Here is a 20,945-nt window from a genome sequence, read left to right as displayed (position 1 = left end):
AGAAAAAAAAATGAATTTACCAAAAGGCTGCAATGAAACAAAGAGTGAAAATGGAAAGGGGTCTGAATACTTCCCGTACCCACTGTACATAGTATGGAATAAATGGCACTATAAAAATGAAAAATAATAATAGACATAGTTATATATTTACATACCTGCAGTATCCCAAACCGAAATCCTGTAGTGCCCAGATCCTTATTATATACATCTAAGGCCTCATCCACTGGCCGCTGCTGTGGGGGGCTGCTGTGGGGGGCAGAATACATTATGGCTGCCACCTGCAGTATCAGACCCAGCTGCAGACAGCGCTCCATGCTCCTCCGGTATATTCTCGCCGGTCAGTCCTGATAGAAATGCTCCTCCAGTGAAGACTATGACTCCTTGTACCACTCCTCTCCGCGCAGTCACTCCGGTGTATCTAAGCTGGGGATGCCACACAGTGTCTTCAGTAGCCGCAGAGTATCTCAGCTTAGGCTCTCATTGTTCTCAGTCTGCCCTGTGCCCCGTTTGTACCCGGTGTGCAGTCTTGAGTATGCAGCCCCCGGCTTTATATTCTGTGTGATTGCTCAATATCCACAGATGCTTCTTCTTCTTCTTGGTATTATTATTAATATTAGTTTAACCAGGAAAAATCCAACAACAGGAAATCTTATCTTTACCACAAAGTTGCCGTCACCGCTGAGGACTCTTCACGCGTCACATTAATCAGCTACAGAGAAATTCCACTTATGACCAAGACTATGGGATTGTCATCTCCATCGTGCGATTATTGGAGCTGCGCCTATAGACCGGGATCCAAAAAGATCTAATCCAGGGGCGCAGGAACGCTCGGTCTGACATGGTCTTTGGCAATAGAAGTATTATTGGTAAAAGTGTAGACAGTTTTGCGGTTCTCCAAGGACCCATCAGTAGTTACCTGGGGTATTAATGATTTGGATCCAATCCATAACAGCACAAAATTCCAACCTTCCGGCAGAAGAGTGAGGAATACAAGGCAAACTTGTCCCAAGAAATTCTGGAAATAATGGCCCCAATATCTCTATGGAGGACAGAGAAAGTCATGAAAGCCAAGCTCTGGGGCCCTGGAAGGATGGGAAAAAGTCTTGTTTGGCCCTTTCCCTTTGACTACAGGGTGTTGTCCAAAACTCTCCTCTAAGAGGAGCTGCAAGGGTTCATTAAGAAATTGGAAAATCCACTACTCTTCATGGATAGTAGGGATTGGTACAAGCTGGTGGGAACATTTTTCCATACAAAGTTGTCCATAAAGTGATCTTCAAAGGTCATAATATTGGGGCATCCACCACCAGAAGCTGCATTCTATGAAATACATTTCCTCCACCCAAGATCATAACTGTGGTGTTCTGGTCCTTAGGAAAGTACATCAAGTTCTCCTGAGAGTACAGTGTAGGCATCTCACAACCTTGGCCACCATCTTATGAGCAATCATGATGGACTTAAGGGCAAGAGCAGGACAAGAAGCCACAATGGAAAACAGTCAACACGAGGCGGAGAGACACCAAGCCACCATAATAGAGTTCACGGCCTCCACATGTTCTTCAGATCTTGGCGTTGGATGTGTCCTTGTCTTGTTGCTTTTTCCAGTGGTGGTTTGGATCTTGATATTAAATATTGTCACTTTTTGCCATTTTCGTGATTCTTCTCACCTTCCTCCGCTCTCACGACATGCAGCGTCCTCCTCTATGGCTGGTGCGGAAGGTGGCAGCTGATTTCGGTGTACTGGCACGGGCAGCACATAACGTCACTGTCATGCACCTCCCGTCACGGTCATGCAAACGTCTGCGGCTGGCGTATGATTTGTCAGCAGCGTGTGTTGCTGTGCAGGGAGCCGGCGGGTCTCTGCATCACAATACATTTCAGCTGAATGTGCGCCTGAAGATGCCCATCCAGGTGAAATTGATGCAGCATCGGCGGACGCTCCTCCTGCTCCCCTGCGACTGTGATTGTTACGCCCCTGATCACAACGTAAGACGGCCTAAACCCCCCTCAAAAAAGCTAAGAAAACTCTCTCAAGTAGCCTAAAGCCCCCATTACACATAACGATGTCCCAGCGATCTCACCAACGATCCGACATGATGGGATCGCTGGGACATCGTTAGGCTGATCGCTGGTGAGCTGTCACAAAGACAGCCCCAGCGATCAGGACCAGCGACGCTGGTTTCCAATGTAAACATGGGGTATCTAAGAGCCGCGCGACTCCTGGATACCCTATGTTTACAATAGAAACCAGCGTCCAGCGTCGCTGATCGCTGGTCTCTCGCTGCCACACGCAGCGATGCGCACTGGCCAGCGGGAGACCAGCGATCAAAAAACGACCCAGGCCGATCGAGCACGATCAGCGATACCCGGCAGGTGGGCCGGTCGCTGATCCCTGTCACACACAGCGATCTCGCTGGCGATCTCGCTGTGTGTCACGGGGGCTTAAGTCTGAGTAAGTAGTTTCTCCCATTTAGGAAGCAGAACAACTACAAAGAGCGCCTCCTGCTGGAGCTCATTACACACACTATGTAATTCTTCTTGTCTCCTGCGGAGGAGCTACAGGAAGAAGGAGCACTTCGTGCTGGGACCAGATCACAGCTGATCACTGCTGCCCCTGGCAGGAGGACACTGTGATCGCAGAGCAGGTTGTCAGGGCATGCTGGGACTTGTAGTTGGAAGGCACAGATGTAGAGAATTATCTATTGATTTGTGCTGTTTTTGCTAGGCTTATACAATCAGTTGCACGGCTGAGAAAACATAGATGTGATCGAATTGTGAAACCTGTGAGGTCATCGGAATCATTGTTATGAGAACTGTCCGTCATCAGACATGATGCACCGTGCCCCCCCCCACGTTTCCCACCGTGAATCACCCTCTTTACATCTGACGTCCACGGTTCTGGTGATTAATAACATTCTACCAAAGTCATGAACCATGAAGCGTCTGCTCATCTCTCATCACTCTGTTCTGATTGTTGTTATTGGAAACAGTCAGCAAGCTGGTAGAGCAAGAAAAGCTCAACTAACTGACTGCTGATTTTTTATGTTTTACTACTTTTACTTTTTACAAAAATTTTAGTTATGTTTGTGTCACTATATCCTGACAGACAATCTCTTATGGAAACACTTTGGCGGAGCCGCGGGAGGAGTTTTTTTTTCACGGTGAGTTGAAGGTTTTTTTGTTCTATTTGATACTGTACAACTTTTTGATAATTTAATTATTTTATTTTTTCATTTATTTTTTAGTAAACTGAAGTTACTGAACAAAAGGTAATTCTGGTAGTTCTGGGGTCTTATTTTCCTGTCCTGCGTTCAGTGTGTGGATTACGGCAGCAGCGGCTCAGCATTGGGGTGACAGTAGGATGGGGATGTGGTGCAGGGTGTCAATAGATGGGGCCGGGAAGGGGAACAGGGAGGGGGACATATATACCAGGATGGAGGACATATATATATACCAGGATGGGGAGCCCTGTCCAAATCTTGCACTGGGGCCCATGAGACTCTAGTTACGCCACCAATGTGTCTGTGCTGTAGTCTCTGCAGACGAGTCCTGGCTGGAGAAGTTGTCATATCGGTCTGGGCCAGATGGAAAAGACAGAAAAAGTGAACAACTCCATGAGAAGGAACGTCAGCGGTAAGTCATCTAATATATAACTGTACGGTGACCCCCAGTATGTTCTGCAGCACTGGTATCTAACACTATATGTGTAAATATGGTTGCAGAGCGGCGTTGGAAGAAAACAAATTCACAAGACGACTTCACTGCATTCAAACAGGCAACACTCGCTTTCAAATCTGCCTTCACCTCTGCTAAACAGGCCTACTTCACAACCCTTGTATCTTCCTTATCCTACAACCCCAAACAGTTATTCAAAACTATTAACTCCCTCCTCCACCCACCACTGCCCCCTCAACCTCCCTCATCTCTGCTGAGGACTTTGCCACACACTGCAAAAATAAGATTGACCAAACATGGCAAGTCTTCATCATTCAACCACCACAACCCCTTTGTATACCAGACCAATGCCCAAACCCCATAACCTCCCTCTCCAACATCACTGAAGGGGAGCTTAATCGTCTCTTCTCCAAATCGCACCTCACCACCTGTGCACTTGACCCCATAATAATAATAAGAAGAAGAATCTTTATTTATATGGCGCCAACATATTCCGCAGCGCTTTACAGTTTAACATTTTCAAAACACATAAGTAACAACGTTAACAATACAATAATTAAAGCAAAATAAGATGAAATAAGCCGCCCCTGCTGGTGAGAGCTTACAATCTACAATGAGGTGAGGGAGATACAGAGTACAGGTGTGCATCTACAGTGGTGTATTTACAATGATGGTCCAGCCATCTTGAGGGAGTGAAAGATGGTTGGAGATAGTGAATGGGCTACACACGCACACTTACACATAGAATGACTTTGATTAGTGAACGTGATAAGCCGCTCTGAACAAATGTGTTTTGAGGGAGCGCCTAAAACTATGCAAATTGTGGTTAGTCCTAATTTCTTGGGGTAGAGCATTCCAGAGGATAGGAGCAGCACGGGAGAAGTCTTGGAGTCGGGAGTGGGAGTTACGGATTAGTGCAGAGGTTAGTCGAAAGTCGTTTGCAGAGCGCAGCGATCGGCTAGGCCTATAGAGAGAAATGAGGGAGGATATGTAGGGGGGTGCCGCACCGTGGAGAGCTTTGTGGGTGAGAACAAGTACTTTGAAGTGGATCCTATAATGAATGGGCAGCCAGTGTAATGACTGACGAAGAGCGGACACGTCCGAGTACCGATTAGCCAGATGGACAACCCTGGCTGCTGCATTAAGTATGGACTGGAGAGGGGATAGTCGAGTGACGGGGAGGCCAATTAATAGAGCGTTGCAGTAATCCAGCCGGGAGTGGATCAATGCTACAGTGAGGGTTTTTGTCGTTTCCATGGTGAGAAAAGGGTGGATTCTAGAGATGTTCTTTAGGTGTAAGTGGCCCATCCCATCCCATCTCCTCCCCAACCTCACCACCACACTTATCCCATCCCTAGCCTACCTTTTCAACCTATCACTAACTTCCGGTACCTTCCCTTCTACTTTCAAACATGCCACAATCATGCCTATCCTTAAAAAGCCAACCCTCGACCCAACCGCTATGTCCAGCTATCGCCCAATATCGCTGCTTCCATTCGCTTCCAAACTCCTGGAACAGCACGTCCACGCTGAACTGTCATCCCACCTCTCATCTAACTTGCTCTTTGACAATCTACAATCTGGCTTCTGCCCCCATCACTCCACTGAGACAGCCCTGACCAAAATTACTAGCGACCTACTTACAGCCAAAGCTAACGAACAATACTCCATACTCCTGCTTCTAGACCTGTCCTCTGCTTTCGACACAGTTGACCACTACCTCCTACTACAGATCCTCTCCTCCTTTGGCATCAAAGGCCTTTCCCTATCCTGGATCTCCTCATACCTCTCCAACCGCACATTCAGCATCTCCCACTCCCATACCACCTCCTCATCCCACCCTCTCTCTGTTGGAGTCCCCCAAGGCTCTGTTCTAGGACCCCTACTCTTCTCAATATATACACTTGGCCTGGGCCAACTCATAAAGTCCCACGGATTCCAGTACCACCTTTATGCTGATGACACTCAGATCTACCTCTCTGGCCCAGACGTCACCTCCCTGCTGTCCAGAATCCCAGAGTGTCTATCAGCCATTCTTCTCCTCTCGCTTCCTCAAACTCAATGTGGACAAATCTGAGCTCATTATCTTTCCTCCAGCTCACAGATCTTCCTTACCCGACCTAGCTATAACAATTGACGACATCACGCTTTCCTCCGTACCGGAAGTCCACTGCCGCGGAGTAACCCTTGACTCTACCCTGTCCTTTAAACCACACATCCAAGCTCTTTCTACCTCCTGTCACCTCCAGCTCAAAAATATTTCCAGAATCCGTCCCTTCACTCTACTAAATGCGTGTGCATGCCTTCATCATCTCCCTCCTCGACTACTGCAACATCTTTTTCTGTGGCCTTCCGGCTAACACCCTTGCACCTCTCCAGTTCATCCTTAACTCTGCCGCCCGACTAATTCATCTTTCTCCTCGCTACTCCTCCGCTTGTCCCCTCTGCAAATCTCTTCACTGGCTCCCATTCCCTCAGCGTATCCAGTTCAAATTACTAATACTGACCTACAAGGCCATCTATAACCTGTCTCCTCCATATGTCTTGAACTAATCTCCTGATATCTTCCCTCACGTAATCTCCTGTCCTCCCAAGACCTCCTTCTCTCCTCCACTCTTATTTGCTCCACACCCAACTGCCTCCAACATTTCTCCCCAATATCCCCATCCTCTGGAATTCTGTGCCCCAACACGTCCGACTATCAACCACACTCGGATCCTTCAAACGGAACCTGAAAACCCATCTCTTCAAGAAAGCCTACAGCCTGCAATGACCCCAATACCTCCTCACCACTACTGGAGATATCACCTCAACCAACACTGGAGCAGCTGCAACCCCCCAACCTACTGTCTCCTTCCCCACCATCCTGTAGAATGTAAGCCCGAAAAGGCAGGGTCCTCTTCCCTCTGTATCAGTCTGTGATTGTTAGTTTACTGTAAGTGATATCTATAATTTGTATGTAACCCCTTCTCATGTACAGCACCATGGAATCAATGGTGCTATAGAAATAGATAATAATAATAATATACAATATGCGCTCTCACATTACCTCTTTATATAGAGTATGGGCTGAGCTCCACATACCCTCTCTATATACAGTATGAGCCCCACACAGCCTCCTATATACAGTGTGAGCCCACTCATAACCTCATTATATAAAGTATGATCCCTCACTTAGCACCTTATATACAGTATGAGACCTCACATAGCCCCTTATATACAGTATGAGCCCACAAATAGCCATTTATATACATTATGAGCCCCCACATAGCCTCCTATATACAGTGTTAGCCTCCACATAACCTCATTATATAAAGTATGATTCCCCACATATCACCTTATATACAGTATGAACCCCCACACAGCCTCTCATATACAGTATGAGCCCCCATGTAGCCCCCTATATACAGTATGAGCCCACAAACAGACCCTTATATACAGTATGAGACCCCACATAGCCCCCTATATACAGTATGAGCCCACAAATAGACCCTTATATACAGTATGATCCCCCACATAGCCTCCTATATACAGTATGAGACCTCACATAGCCTCCTATATACAGTATGAGACCCCACATAGCCTCCTATATACAGTATGAGACCTCACATAGCCTACTTTATACAGTATGAGACCTCACATAGCCTCCTATATACAGTATGAGACCTCACATAGCCTCCTATATACAGTATGAGCCCACACATAGCCCCTTATATACAATATGATCCCCCACATAGCTTCCTATATACAGTATGATCCCCCACATAGCCTCCTATATACAGTATGATCCCCCACATAGCCTCCTATATACAGTATGATCCCCCACATAGCCTCCTATATACAGTATGATCCCCCACATAGCCTCCTATATACAGTATGAGCTCTCACATAGCCTCCTATATACAGTATGATCCCCCACATAGCCTCCTATATACAGTATGATCCCCCACATAGCCTCCTATATACAGTATGAGACCCCACATAGCCTCCTATACACAGTATGAGACCTCACATAGGCCCCTATATACAGTATGAGACCTCACATAGCCTCCTATATACAGTATGAGACCTCACATAGCCTCCTATATACAGTATGAGACCTCACATAGCCTCCTATATACAGTATGAGACCTCACATAGGCCCCTATATACAGTATGAGACCTCACATAGCCTCCTATATACAGTATGAGCTCTCACATAGCCTCCTATATACAGTATGAGCCCACACATAGCCCCTTATATACAATATGATCCCCCACATAGCCTCCTATATACAGTATGATCCCCCACATAGCCTCCTATATACAGTGTTAGCCTCCACATAACCTCATTATATAAAGTATGATTCCCCACATAACACCTTATATACAGTATGAACCCCCACATAGCCTCCTGTATACAGTATGAGACCTCACATAGCCTACTATATACAGTATGATCCCCACATAGCCTCCTATATACAGTATGATCCCCACATAGCCCCCTATATACAGTATGAGCCCACACATAGCCCCTTATATACAATATGATCCCCCACATAGCTTCCTATATACAGTATGATCCCCCACATAGCCTCCTATATACAGTATGATCCCCACATAGCCTCCTATATACAGTATGAGCCCACACATAGCCCCCTATATACAGTATGAGCCCACACATAGCCCCTTATATACAATATGATCCCCCACATAGCTTCTTATATACAGTATGATCCCCCACATAGCCTCCTATATACAGTATGATCCCCCACATAGCCTCCTATATACAGTATGATCCCCCACATAGCCTCCTATATACATTATGAGACCTCACATAGCCTCCTACAGTCATGGCCAAAAGTATTGACACCCCTGCAATTCTGTCAGATAATACTCAGTTTCTTCCTGAAAATGATTGCAAACACAAATTCTTTGGTATTATTATCTTCATTTAATTTGTCTTAAATGAAGACAAAGGACACAGGATGGAGGTTGAGTCAACTTTAATCCATGTCAACTGGCTGCAAGTGTGATTTAGTTATTGCCAACACCTGTTCGGTGCCACAGGTAAGTTACAGGTGCTGTTAATTACACAAATTACAGAAGCATCACATGATTTTTCAAACAGTGCCAATACTTTTGTCCACCCTCTTTGTTATGTTTGGTGTGGAATTATATCCAATTTGGCTTTAGGACAATTCTTTTTGTGTTTTTTCATTTAAGACAAATTAAATGAAGATAATAATACCAAAGAATTTGTGTTTGCAATCATTTTCAGGAAGAAACTGAGTATTATCTGACAGTATTGCAGGGGTGTCAATACTTTTGGCCATGACTGTATATACAGTATGAGACCTCACATAGGCCCCTATATACAGTATAAGCCCTCACATAGCCTCCTATATACAGTATGAAACCTCACATAGCCTCCTATATACAGTATGAGACCTCACATAGCCTCCTATATACAGTATGAGACCTCACATAGCCCCCTATATACAGTATGAGACCTCACATAGCCCCCTATATACAGTATGAGACCTCACATAGCCTCCTATATACAGTATGAGACCTCACATAGCCCCCTATATACAGTATGAGACCTCACATAGCCCCCTATATACAGTATGAGACCTCACATAGCCCCCTATATACAGTATGAGACCTCACATAGCCCCCTATATACAGTATGAGACCTCACATAGTCCCCTATATACAGTATGAGACCTCACATAGCCCCCTATATACAGTATGAGACCTCACATAGCCCCCTATATACAGTATGAGCTCTCACATAGCCCCTTATATACAGTATGAAACCTCACATAGCCTCCTATATACAGTATGAGACCTCACATAGCCCCCTATATACAGTATGAGACCTCACATAGCCCCCTATATACAGTATGAGACCTCACATAGTCCCCTATATACAGTATGAGACCTCACATAGCCCCCCATATACAGTATGAGACCTCACATAGCCTCCTATATACAGTATGAGACCTCACATAGCCCCCTATATACAGTATGAGACCTCACATAGCCCCCTATATACAGTATGAGACCTCACATAGTCCCCTATATACAGTATGAGACCTCACATAGCCCCCTATATACAGTATGAGACCTCACATAGCCCCCTATATACAGTATGAGCTCTCACATAGCCTCCTATATACAGTATGAGACCTCACATAGCCTCCTATATACAGTATGAGACCTCACATAGCCCCCTATATACAGTATGAGACCTCACATAGCCCCCTATATACAGTATGAGACCTCACATAGCCCCCTATATACAGTATGAGACCTCACATAGCCCCCTATATACAGTATGAGACCTCACATAGCCTCCTATATACAGTATGAGACCTCACATAGCCTCCTATATACAGTATGAGACCTCACATAGCCTCCTATATACAGTATGAGACCTCACATAGCCTCCTATATACAGTATGAGCTCTCACATAGCCTCCTATATACAGTATGAGACCTCACATAGCCCCCTATATACAGTATGAGACCTCACATAGCCTCTCTATAGACGTGCAAACATCCCATACACATACTCAAAACAAAAAAGCAGCACATACCTCGCTCCAGTTACCCTGGAGCCCTACTTTAGTCTCCGATGCACTGACACGAAGCAGAATTGATGTAATGATGTCATCATCTCTTGTCTGAGTCATGCGTTGTGATTGGTGGAAGAAGGAGCTAGCGGCTTTGTCCTCCACCAATGTATTCAGTGCTGTCTGCATCCTGAGGATGCACATAGCGGTGACGCTGGGTTGCGGGTGGACGAGGGCATAGTGTGGTCCGTGGGCCACTGTTTTCAGCTCTTTGGCTTTCTCGGTCCGTGAACTGGAACAGCTAGAGGGTCAGAATTTGCCTGCAGGTCGCACTTTGCCCAGCTCTGGTTTACATTGATGCGCGATATGCAGTCACCCCTCAGCAGATATAACAGCTCCCGCTCTTTTCAGGAGGATGCCTTTAAGATTTTGAGGTGTCTGTGGGAATTTTGGGAAGTGTTGGAGAAGGCCAGGGCTATAGTGTGCAGGGGACACAATGCAATCAGGGGGTAACGTCCTCCTGGAATCACCAAACCCAGACAGAACATGTCTCCACCAGAGTCCAGTGGTGGTGGCTTGATACCACTCCATGCGACGCTTTTCATTGTGCTTGGTAATGTACAGCGGCATGCAGCTTCTTGGCGATAGTGGGCAGCACAGTGGCTCAGTGCTTAGAGCTGTTCAAGGTGGCTCAGTGGTTAGGACTGTTCATGGTGGCTCAGTGGTTAGAACTGTTCACGGTGGCTCAGTGGTTAGAACTGTTCACGGTGGCTCAATGGTTAGAACTGTTCACGGTGGCTCAGTGGTTAGAACTGTTCACGGTGGCTCAATGGTTAGAACTGTTCACGGTGGCTCAGTGGTTAGAACTGTTCACGGTGGCTCAATGGTTAGAACCGTTCACGGTGACTCAGTGGTTAGAACTGTTCACGGTGGCTCAGTGGTTAGAACTGTTCACGGTGGCTTAGTGGTTAGAACTGTTCACAGTGGCTCAGTGGTTAGAACTGTTCACGGTGGCTCAGTGGTTAGAACTGTTCACGGTGGCTCAGTGGTTAGAACTGTTCACGGTGGCTCAGTGGTTAGAACTGTTCACAGTGGCTCAGTGGTTAGAACTGTTCACAGTGGCTCAGTGGTTAGAACTGTTCACGGTGGCTCAATGGTTAGAACTGTTCACGGTGGCTCAGTGGTTAGAACTGTTCACAGTGGCTCAGTGGTTAGAACTGTTCACAGTGGCTCAGTGGTTAGAACTGTTCACGGTGGCTCAATGGTTAGAACTGTTCAGGGTGGCTCAGTGGTTAGAACTGTTCACGGTGGCTCAGTGGTTAGAACTGTTCACGGTGGCTCAGTGGTTAGAACTGTTCACGGTGGCTCAATGGTTAGAACTGTTCACGGTGGCTCAGTGGTTAGAACTGTTCACGGTGGCTCAGTGGTTAGAACTGTTCACGGTGGCTCAGTGGTTAGAACTGTTCACGGTGGCTCAGTGGTTATCACTGTTGCTTTGCACGCAGGGCTTGTGGGTTCATATTCCACCAAGCACAACATCTGCAAGGGGTTTGTATGTTCTCCGTGGGTTTCCTCCAATACTCTGTTATTCCCATACTCCAAAGAAAAACAGTCAGCCCCAATGGGGACAGTGATGATGATGTCGGTACAGCGCTGGGGAATGAATGGCGCTATATAAGTGAGTAAAATCAATAAATGCTCACCCCTCCAGGATGTTACTGGTGGGGGCAGTTTTTTGTGCTGATACTGAAGGGTTACTCTCCTATTATGCTTCACTTATTCTCAACTGAAATTACTGATGAGTAGGGGTCGGACCCCTGGGACCCTCAGTGATCCCGAGAATGGGGCTTTGTATCTCTAGTGGGATGGAGCGCAGATACTCGTGGTTAGTGGGGCTGCCTGGAGAAATAAAGTACAGTCTCGGCTTTCTCCCGCACTCCCATAGACTTGCTGTAGTTTTGATGCTTGGTTAAAAGGGATTCTACTAAGGCACCTGGGGGGGGGAAGGAGTCACAGGTGACGGGAACTGAAATATCCAAATCTCTTGTGGGTGAGCCGGATGTCCGGGCGAATCCACACGGAATTATACTTGTTCTTTATCTGAAGATTTATGTCTTCCTGTTATTTTATGTTTTTCGGGAAATCTCCTGTCAGTATCTCTAGAAAGTGACGGAACGTTCCAAAGACGCCAATCTGCCTAAACCAACAGAAAACAGACAGAGAACGGCGCTAATATCCGGCTCTGGGACTTCCTATTGGCTGCAGCTCAAAACTGATGCAAAATGTTAAGACCTGAACTCTCTACTCCTTACAAAGTCACCATCTCCTGAGAGTCCTGGTGTGTTCTTACTGTTACTTCAACCTTCCTGCATTGTCTGCTGGAGTCTGAGGTTATCAGATATCATCCTCAGCCAAGTGCTGTCAGTAGAGTGGCCACTAAAAAAAGCGTCAGTAGAGTGGCCACTAAAAAAAGTGCTGTCAGTAGAGTGCCCACTAAAAAAGTGCTGTCAGTAGAGTGGCCACTAAAAAAAGTGCTGTCAGTAGAGTGGTGTGGTGTAGTGACCACTGTGTCCGCTAGGGGGCGCTGTGTGGATGTCCGAGGGGAGAGGATGAATGGCAGAGTCATGAATGACCATTATGTATCTCAAGGTGGGTGGCCTTGAGATGGAGACTGATGTGTGTGTTGATCAGCAGTGATACTGCTAACGTGTTGTGTCAATGTGTCAGGGAGAAGTCTGGAGGTAACTGTGGAGACGGGCGGACCCAGTTACCTACAAACCCACCTACCTACAAACCCACCCAGGGGGTGTGTTTAAGAACGCTGTTGCAAAGTGTGTGTGAAGGGTTCAAGGACCTGTGATGAGGTAATCGCCATGTGACCCGGTGGGTGTGGCTACGGGCCATATAAGGTGGTCAGGGTAGATCACATGTGGTGAATGCAGGGACCTGGTTGGTCCATTGTGAAAGGTCCCGCTGGGAGATGTGTCTCCTGGCTAGCAGCATGTGGAGTGGCTGTGTGTAATGGCTGCACGTGCCTGGTGATTCCCTGGAGGGAATGGATGTCTGCAGCATGGAGAAACAGCCATGAGGAAACCCGGACATGGGTGAGATAACTATGAGGCTGAAGAGCCTGTGTATGCCAACCTGTGTGACCACAGGGAGGACAGAGAGAAGCTCTGTCAAGGATGCTATGCTGATATAAACTTTATGTTGCTTGCTTTGGTTTGTGCTGCATAAATAAACCGCATGGACTATAATGGTTTTATGGAAAACCTGTGCCGGATCTGGTTTTGTGGCGGCTAAGCGAGTGATCCCCTATGTGAATGACAGCGCTACCACACAGTGGCCACTAAAAAAGTGTTGTCAGTAGAGTGGCCACTAAAAAAGTGCCATCAGTAGAGTGACCACTAAAAAAAGTGCTGTCAGTAGAGTGCCCACTAAAAAAAGTGCTGTCAGTTGTGTGGCCACTAAAAAAAGTGCTGTCAGTAGAGTGCCCACTAAAAAAAAGTGCTGTCAGTAGAGTGGCAACTAAAAAATTTGCTAAAACATTGGCACTCTCCTGTTCAGGAGAGTGACAATTTATAAACTGTAATATCAATAGATTTTCCACAGAAAAACAGGACTATCAGTAGAGTGACCGCTCATCAACAGGACTATCAGTAGAGTGACCGCTCATCAACAGGACTATCAGTAGAGTGACCGCTCATCAACAGGACTATCAGTAGAGTGACCGCTCATCAACAGGACTATCAGTAGAGTGACCTCTCATCAACAGGACTATCAGTAGAGTGACCGCTCATCAACAGGACTATCAGTAGAGTGACCGCTCATCAACAGGACTACCAGTAGAGTGACCGCTCATCAACAGGACTATCAGTAGAGTGACCTCTCATCAACAGGACTATCAGTAGAGTGACCTCTCATCAACAGGACTATCAGTAGAGTGACCACTTATCAACAGGACTATCAGTAGAGTGACCACTCATCAACAGGACTATCAATCCAGGACTGTCTGATAACAATACTGTCCTTAGATTTGCCACTGATAAACATTCCAGACAGGAGAGTACCCATGGATCACAGTCAGTAAAGTGCCCAACGAAAAACTGTAGAGCGCTCTCTGCTAAATAATACTGTCCTTAGAATGCCGACTGTAAATCAGTATTGTCAGTAGAGTGCCCTCTGATAAACCGTACAATCAGTAAAGGAGTCACTGAAAAACAATAGAGCCCTTTGATTTGTCACTGAAAAACATTCTGGCCAGTAAAGTGCCCACTTACAAACTATACAGTTGACAGAGTGGCTAATGATAAACAGTAGAGTGCCCTCTGATAAACGGTAGAGCGCCCTCTGATAAACGGTAGAGTGCCCTCTGATAAACGGTAGAGTGCCCTCTGATAAATGGTAGAGCGCTAGAGTGCCCTCTGATAAACGGTAGAGTGCCCTCTGATAAACGGTAGAGCGCCCTCTGATAAACGGTAGAGTGCCCTCTGAGGAACAGTAGAGCGCCCTCTGATAAACAGGGCTGTCGTAAGAAAGCCCACTACTTTATAAAACAGTGTTGTCAGTGGTATGCACTGATATAAAGTATTGTTATAAGATTGCCCACTAAACAATACCAAAAGAGTGCCCCAATAAATGTCCTCGAAGAAACAGTACCGTCAGTACAATAACCACTGTAAAGTGCAGCTACATAAGCAGTGCAGCAGAGCGCCTGTTTAGAAATAGTACTGTCAGCAGAGTGGCCACTAATAAACAGTGCAAGTACAGTGCCCCCCAAAATAATACTGTATGTGACGTTTCCCCACATAAACTGTGCCAGAAAAGTGTCCCTTTATTAACAATACTGCCAGTAGAGTGCCCCTAGTAGACAGTACTGTCTGTAGAGTGACCCTGATGTAAAGTTTCACTAGCAAGCCTCCAATAAATAACAGTGATAGAAGAGTGGCGTCAATAAGAAAACACTGGAAGTAGAGTGTCTCCCAAAAATAACAATGGTGATAGGGTGTGTGCACACGCTGCGGATTCTGCTGCGGTGTACAGTAGCATTATAACCTATGGAAAACGAAAACCGCAGTGCAGACGGTGCGGATTTTTCTGCACAGTTTTGCTGCGGTTTTCAATCTGTAGAGATAATAAACCGCAGGGCAAAACCGCAGGGTAATCCACAGATAAACCGCAGGTCTTCTGACCTGCAGATTTACCTGGGGATTTTACTATATCCGCGAGGACAAATCCGCAGAGCATTCCGCAACGTGTGCACACACCCTGAGAGAGAGAACCAAAACCGCTGCGGATCCGCAGCAAAAAACGCAACTTGTGCACACACCCTTAGAGTGCCCCTAATAAATAATACTGGCAGTAGAGTGCCCCTAATAAATAATACTGGCAGTAGAGTGCCCCTAATAAATAATACTGGCAGTAGCGTGCCCCTAATAAATAATACTGGCAGTAGCGTGCCCCTAATAAATAATACTGGCAGTAGCGTGCCCCTAATAAATAATACTGGCAGTAGCGTGCCCCTAATAAATAACACTGGCAGTAGAGTGCCCCTAATAAATAACACTGGCAGTAGAGTGCCCCTAATAAATAATACTGGCAGTAGCGTGCCCCTAATAAATAATACTGGCAGTAGAGTGCCCCTAATAAATAATACTGGCAGTAGCGTGCCCCTAATAAATAATACTGGCAGTAGAGTGCCCATAATAAATAATACTGGCAGTAGAGTGCCCCTAATAAATAATACTGGCAGTAGCGTGCCCCTAATAAATAATACTGGCAGTAGCGTGCCCCCTGATTTGCAGTGCCAGCATCTCGTCACACACAGGTGTCACTAAGTAACAGATATAACAAGAACTAAATGACATTTTTCCACAAGATTAAAAATGAAACTCCACAAATATTTCATATTAATTCTTAGTGTATGTTCACATGCTGCGTTTTTCTTGTGTTTTTTACCCCTTCATTTGAATGCATGGAAAGTGCAGCACAAATGCAGCATCAGCACACTACTTATAGGCAAAGACGCAGGAGGGTGAATAATGAGCGGAAAAGAAAACCCGGGCGTGCACGAGCTTTCAGGAGTCTCACTGACTCTGCGGCTGCTGGAAACTGCTGTGGACTTAATGCAGCAAAACACTGCAATATCCCATGTGTGAACACGCCCTTATATTTATAGAGGAAATGTACATTACTGATAACCATCCAATAAAAGAATCCAAGGTAACATGATGTTACACAGGGGGTGCTCTCACCTACAGGGGGCTCTCACCTACAGGGGGCTCTCACCTACAGGGGGCTCTCACCTACAGGGGGCTCTCATCTATAGGGGGACTCTTACCTATAGGGGGCTCTCACTTCAGGGTGTGCTCACTTATAGGGGTCACTCACCTTAGGGGGCTCTCACCTATAGAGGGCACTCACCAATATAGGGCTCTCACCTACAGGGGGCTCCCAGCCCAGGGTGTACTCACTTATAGGGTGCTCTCACCCATAGAGGGTTCTCGCCTCAGGGGGGCTCTCATTTCAGGGTGTACTCACTTATAGGGGTCACTCTCCTCAAGGGGGCACTCACCTATAGGGGGCTCTCACCTATAGAGGGCACTCACCTCAGGGGGACACTCATCTATAGTGGGCTCTCACCTATAGAGGGCACTCACCTATAGGGAGCACTCATCTCAGGGGGGCACTCGCCTATAGAGGGCTCTCACCTCAGGGGGCTCTCACCTATACAGGGCTCTCACATGTAGAGGGCTCTCGTCTCAGGGGGCTCTCACCTCAGGGGGCACTCACCTATAGGGGGCTCTCACCTCCAGGTGTACTCACTTATAGGGGTCACTCACCTCACGGGGCACTCACCTATAGAGGGCACTCACTTCAGGGGGGAACTCACCTATAGAGGGCTCTCACTTATAGGGGGCTCTCACCTCAGGGAGGCACTCACCTATAGAGAGCACTCACCTCAGGGGGGCACTCACCTATAAGGGGCTCTCACCTATAGAGGGCTCTCACCTCAGGGGGCACTCACCTATAGGGGGCACTCACCTATAGGGGGAGAGCACACACCTCAAGGTGGCTCTCACTTAATGGGGCACTCACCTCCAGGGGACCCTCACCTCAGAGGAGCACTCACCTCAGGGGGGCTGTTACATGAGGGGGAAAGCACTCACCTCAGGCCTCATGAGGGCTCTCACCTAAGGGGGCACTCACTTCAGGTGGCACTCAGAGGGGGCGCACTCACCTATAGGGGGCTCTCACCTATAGGGGGCTCTCACCTATAGGGGGCTCTCACCTCAGGGTGTACTCACTTATAGGGGTCACTCACCAATATAGGGCTCTCACCTATAGGGGGCTCTCAGGCCAGAGTGTATTCACTTATAGGGGGCACTCACCTCAAGGGGGCTCTCACCTATAGGGGGCTCTCACCTATAGAGGGAACAAACCTATAGAGGGCTCTCACCTCAGGGAGGCACTCACCTATAGGGAGCACTCACCTCAGGGGGGCACTCACCTATAAGGGGCTCTCACCTCAGGGGGGCACTCACCGATTGGGGCACTCACCTACAGAGGACACTTACCTCAGGGGACACTCACCTATAGGGGGCACTCACCTATAGGGGGCTCTCACTTATAAGGGGCACTCACCTCGGTGGGTCACTCACCTCAGGGAGGCTCTCATCTATAAAGGACTCTCACCTATAGAGGGCTCTCACCTATAGGGGGGCACACACCTCGGCGGAGAGCACACATCTCAAGGTGGCTCTCACTTAAGGGGGCACTCACCTCAGGGGGACCCTCACCTCAGAGGAGCACTCACCTCAGGGGGGCTGTTACATGAGGGGGAAAGCACTCACCTCAGGCCTCAGGAGGGCTCTCACCTAAGGGGGCACTCACTTCAGGTGGCACTCAGAGGGGGAGCACTCACCTATAGGGGGCACTCACCACAGGTGGGCACTCACCTATAGGGGGCACTCACCTATAGAGGGCTCTCACCTCAGGGGGTACTCATCTATAGGGGCACTCACCTATAGAGTACTCTCACCTATAGGGGGCACTTACATATAGGGGTTCTCACATATAGGGAGCACTCATCTGTAGGGGGCACGCACCTCAGGAGGGATCTAACCTATAGGGGGCTCTCACCTATAGGGGCACTCACCTCAGGAGGGCTCTAACCTATAGAGGGCTTTCACTTATAGGGAGCACTCACTTCAGGGGAGAGAGCATACACCTCAGGGTGGCTCTCACTTAAGGGGGCACTCACCTCAGGGGGGCTGATACATGAGAGGGAAAGCATTCCCCTCAGGCCTCAAGAGGGCTCTCACCTAAGGAGGTACTCACTTCAGGCAGCACTCACTCAGAGGGGGGGCACACACCTCGGGAGGGGTCACTCACCTCGGGGGCTCTCACCTCAGGGGGGCACTCATCTCAGGGGAGGCACTTACATCTGGGGACACTCATCTCATTGGGGGTCACTCACCTCATTGGGGGTCACTCAATTCAAGGGGTCACTCACCTCAGGGGGGACACTCACTTCAGGGGGGACACTCACCTCAGGGAGGAGAGCACTCACCTCATGGGGTACTCATCTCTGGGGGGGTCACTCACCTCAGGCGGCATTCACCTCAGAGGGGATCTCACCTCAGGGGGGCTGTTACATGAGGGGGAAAGCACTCACCTCAGGCCTCAAGAGGGCTCTCACCTAAGGAGGTACTCACTTCAGGCGGCACTCACTCAGAGGGGACACACACACACCTCAGGGAGGGCACTCAAATCGGGGGGGTCACTCACCTCTGGGGGGCACTCATCTCTGGGGGGGTCACTCAATTCGGGGGGGCACTCACCTCAGGCGGCATTCACCTCAGAGGGGAACTCACCTCAGGGGGGCTGTTACATGAGGAGGGAAAGCACTCACCTCAGGCCTCAGGGGGCACTCACCTCAGGGGGGCACTCACCTCAGGGGGGCAAGCAATCACCTCAAGGGGGCACTCACCGCAGGGGGGGCTCCCAGGAGTTTATAGACCACTTCCCCATCGGACTCCGCGTTGTAGAGGGCAGTGGCCTGGGACATGTAGTCCGCTTGCTGTGAGACTCCGGGTGGAATTGCGCGTCCTGCGGTTAGTGATGCGGCTGCTGCTAGAAGCACTGCGGAGAGGAGCCAGGCAGCCATAGTCACCCGCAGCCGGACCTGTGAACTCTTGTGTCTGTGTGCCAGGAGGACTGAGATCTCTGCCTCCTCTGCGCCACGTGCCGCATTTATAGCAATCATTAGTATCCTCTCGTTGGCAGGACGTTTCCTTGTCTTCATCTTCTGCCTATAAGATGAGACACCTGAGGAGGAAGAAGCTCCTGACAGTCAGCACCGCTGTGTGCCGCATCTGTATGGTCTGTCCGCTGATTTACACTGCAGCACAGCTCCCTTAGGCACAGCTATAGTCACTGACTGCTGCTTAGCTGCAATGGTCCACCTCCAATGCCTTCAGAGGCTTTTGTTGTTACTCTCATTTTCCCCATTATTAACACTGCAGCTCGTCTCCATTTAGAGACTGTTCTCTTTATTATTTATTTATATAGCGCCATTAATTCCATGGTGCTGTACATGAGAAGGGGGGTTACATACAAAGTTATAGATATCGTTAACATTATCGTTCTCATGAGTCGTGATCAGTGACTCCAGCTCAGCTGCAATGTCTGCTGGAGTCAGAGACAGACTGAAACCAACCTATGGTCTCATCAGGGGCTCAGCCTGCTGCTCTGACTCTCTCCCATTCTTTACACTGCAGCGTTGACCCATTAGTACAAAATTGATAATCTGGTCAAAATACTCACTGCTGACAATTCTTCTCAACGTTTACAGACCACATCAAAGATGATATGAAGCTTTAAGATCATAAATCAGCACCAAAGAGCTCCAAAAAAATTGAGAAGAGGTACAAACTCCCTCACAAAACCAGCTCTCTGACAAATTCTCTGTTAACTCATTCTGCAGTCAGCAATGTGTCAGGATTCAAAGAGCCAAATAAGCAAAAATATGTGATAGATGAAGGATGTGACTGATCATTCATCTCTAACAGGGAGCTCCCCCTAGTGGTGACTGGAGACAGGATCTTACCATGTATCTGTATACAGGGAGCTCCCCCTAGTGGTGACTGCAGACAGGATCTTATCATGTATCTCTGTATACAGGGAGCTCCCCCTAGTAGTGACTGCAAACAGGATCTTATCATGTATCTCTGTGTACAGGGAGCTCCCCCTAGTGGAGGCTGCAGACAAGATCTTATCATGTACCTCGGTATACAGGGAGCTCCCCCTAGTGGTGACTGCAGACATGATCTTATCATGTATTTCTGTATACAGGGAGCTCCCCCTAGTGGTGGCTGCAGACAGGATCTTATCATGTATCTCTGTATACAGGGGGCTCCCCCTATTGGTGGCTGCAGACAGGATCTTATCATGTATCTCTGTATACAGGGTGCTCCCCCTAGTGGTGGCTGCAGACAGGATCTTACCATGTATCTCTGTATACAGGGAGCTCCCCCTAGTGGTGACTGCAGACAGGATCTTATCATGTATCTCTGTATACAGGGAGCTCTCCCTAGTGGTGGCTGCAGACAGGATCTTATCATGTATCTCTGTATACAGGGCGCTCCCCCTAGTGGAGGCTGCAGACAGGATCTTATCATGTATCTCTGTGTACAGGGAGCAACCCGTAGT

The 20,945-nt window shown here is 47.9% G+C and overlaps 1 pseudogene; it reads right to left on the bottom strand.

Annotated features, from left to right (window-relative positions):
* LOC141054016 (cathelicidin antimicrobial peptide-like) overlaps nt 1-19,678 on the bottom strand; it is a 44,582-nt pseudogene extending 24,904 nt beyond the window's left edge.
* Between the last annotated feature and the right edge of the window lie 1,267 nt (nt 19,679-20,945).

The sequence above is a fragment of the Dendrobates tinctorius genome, unplaced genomic scaffold, assembly GCF_039654945.1.
Source record: "Dendrobates tinctorius isolate UK_male_01 unplaced genomic scaffold, ASM3965494v1 ptg000173l, whole genome shotgun sequence".
NCBI classification, from domain to species: Eukaryota; Metazoa; Chordata; class Amphibia; order Anura; family Dendrobatidae; genus Dendrobates; species Dendrobates tinctorius.
Note: the sequence above shows the minus strand (reverse complement) of the source record. Positions and strands in the feature narration are given on the sequence as shown.